This window comes from Apium graveolens, unplaced genomic scaffold (assembly GCF_009905375.1).
Source record: "Apium graveolens cultivar Ventura unplaced genomic scaffold, ASM990537v1 ctg3978, whole genome shotgun sequence".
NCBI classification, from domain to species: Eukaryota; Viridiplantae; Streptophyta; class Magnoliopsida; order Apiales; family Apiaceae; genus Apium; species Apium graveolens.
The window spans coordinates 44,447-47,419 of NW_027418351.1; the positions used below are offsets into that span (position 1 = coordinate 44,447).

Sequence of the window (2,973 nt, forward strand, 5' to 3'; positions counted from 1 at the left end):
AATTTTGACATATATTGTATTTATTTGAAAATATTATTTTTAAAATTTCCTATAATTATTATTTTTGGGTCTAATTATTTTAATTAAGGGATAAAAACACCATTAATTAATTTTTAGGGTATAGATTTTTTTAAGTATAAATAGCTAACACACATTTCTATGATTTTAGTCACCAAGAAAGTAAAGATTTGTATTTTTTACATGTTCTTTCTAATTAAATTCAAATAAAAAAATAAAAATATCACTTATTTTTTTAGTAATTTATTTTTAACCTTAGGTTTTCGCATGTGATTATAAGTTAATATAAAATAGTATTAGAATAAAACTTACACAATTCTTTTTAATTAAAACTAAATTTTTGGGATGGTTAGGAATCACATTACATCACATTTATCTGTATTTAATTCAATTATTAAAAACTCTAAAAACTACGTAATCATCATCTTAGACGTGCCTATATCTTAGGCGTCCCGATGGCTCTCGTCTTTTCCTCTTCATTTTAACCCCTTCCCAGCTCTCTTCTTTTCCTCTTCATTTTAACCCCTTCCCCGTTATCAGAGTTGGTTGCAGTTCAGTGTATTCTGATGCATTAATAGTACTATTGATTGAGTTATTTCTCATAATTTCATTGAAATAAGTCTAATTATATCTAGAAATGATGAGAAACCAAGATATAGTTAATTCAGAAGATGAATACACAAACACACCTGCTCTACCCCAAAATAAGTCTGAGAATACAAATAATGTAGCAGATACAGATAAACAAATAAACGGTAATGGTAAAGTTGTGAACTATGATTCACATGGTAGTATCTCGGTGAAGGGAAGAAGGAAATATATGGAGGATGCTTTGACAGTAGACTTGGGGTTTTTAATGTGGGAATCAAATAATTATGACTATTTTGGTGTGTATGATGGTCATGGTGGCTCAGAAGTAGCTCGGGCTTGTCGTGACCACTTACACCTATTGGTTAAAAATGAGGTTGAAAAACAGGCAAGGAAAATTATAGAGTGGGAGAAGGTAATGGTCACAAGTTTTCTTAGGATGGATGAACATGTGCTTGCTGAAGGAGTTGAGGGTTCAACAGGATCAACTGCGATTGTTGTTGTGGTTGGGGAGGAGGTTCTGGTGGTTGCTAACTGCGGAGATTCCAGAGGTGTTTTGTCACGTTCATCCACTGTTGTGCCATTGTCTTTTGATCATAAGGTATGTTAGTAAATTTAGAGTCCAAGGCTAGTAAATAATTATCTTCATACCAGAGACAGAGAGTGAGTACCATAAATACTATGTAAACATAAAATGGTGTGTTCATAAATTTTTTCTAAAGAAAAATTTTCTTTAACAAGATTTTATACTTCATAAACATATGTGGATGCAGTTACATATATTTGTAGAGAATAAGGTTCGTGTTTGTAAATTTGTGTTTTGAACACCTCCTGTAAACATTGTTGCATTTCATCCTTGGAGTGCACGGTTTATCCCAATGTGATCATATGCACATAGACATTTTTATCTGACCAGTTCGTAAGAATTTTAGCCATCATCAACTGAGCAACCTATTATATTATAATATTGAATTTACATTTTGAGTTACATTTATTTAAATTTTCTTTTTGTTGAATTGCCTAATTCAATCTTTTAAATTATAATTAGCCTGATCGACCGGATGAGTTGAAGAGGATCGAAGTCTCTGGTGGAGTGGTTGTCAACTGGAACGGGAAAAGAGTTCAAGGAGTTCTTTCAACTTCAAGATCTATTGGTACTTAAGTGATAATCTATGATTTCAAATACAATGATATATAAAAGAGTCATCTTTCATAAGAACATAGGATGAAATAAGTTAAAATTTAACCGATTAGTCATTTTTATTGAATCAACAAATTATCAAAGGTAATTAAAATTTGTGATGGTTACCTAATATCCCGACTTAATTAATCAGTTGAGGAATACAGCATTACTGATAAGCGTATTTATGAAATTGCATTACATTGTTGTTGTTAAAAAATATATGTTTAAATCATTTGAATCGTGATTTAGGGGACGAGCACTTGAAACCATATGTAGTAGCTCAAGCAGAAGTTACAGTGAAAGCGAGAAGCGACCTTGATGAGTTCATAATAGTAGCTAGTGATGGTTTATGGGACGTAATGTCAAATGAAGATGCATGCAAAGTTGTTAGATTTTTTTTCACGACAATCACAGGAAGGATCAAAGAAGAAGTCTAGTGTAACCCCCGGCAATGAGAATGAGCCTAAGAGTCGGGCTGCTGTAGCTGCACTAAATCTTAAAAGGATAGCAATGAAGCGAGGCAGCCAAGATAACATAAGTGTTATCGTCATCGATCTGCAGAAACTCCACAAAACTTCTGCCTAGAAGAGTTTTGAGGGAGCTCTTTCGTTGATGTCAGTCTTTGAGTCAAGACTATTCTAAGTCCACTCGAAATTCGTCTAAATTTAAATTACTGTGTACCTTGTGTGAACTATGTGTGCTTATGAATTTCCATGTCAGTCTGCAACTCTTTATGTCCTGTTTTCGAATTATTACCCCACTGTTATAATATAAATCTATCTATGTTTTTCAACTTTAAATCCGTGTTGTGATGTAAAATATCTATGTTTTGATTATTTTTTGGTAGTGATTTATGACTAGTACATATGTTTTATTGACCGTAAAATCAAATTTGGTCAAGAAGCTGACTTTTTCTTGCTTGGAGTCTTGAATATTTTGACTAATAAAAAACATGGGAATGGTCATCGTCAACCGATTGTTAGCACTACTATATCATATTGAAGAATTTTTTTGCACTTTTAGTGATATAATAGATGTCGCTACAATCACTTGCCTCTGCCTAACGTCCACGGAACATTACATGTGGTAATAACAATTCCGAAAAACAGATAATTTTGCTGAATTAATGGTATGTTTGAGATAGAGTCCATACTATGCTTTCCGTTATCATTAGTCTCTATCAG

The 2,973-nt window shown here is 32.5% G+C and overlaps 1 pseudogene; it reads left to right on the plus strand.

Moving 5' to 3' along the window:
• Positions 1–609: 609 nt before the first annotated feature.
• Positions 610–2,544, plus strand: LOC141701526 (protein phosphatase 2C 51-like; annotated as a pseudogene).
• The last annotated feature ends 429 nt before the right edge of the window (positions 2,545–2,973 follow it).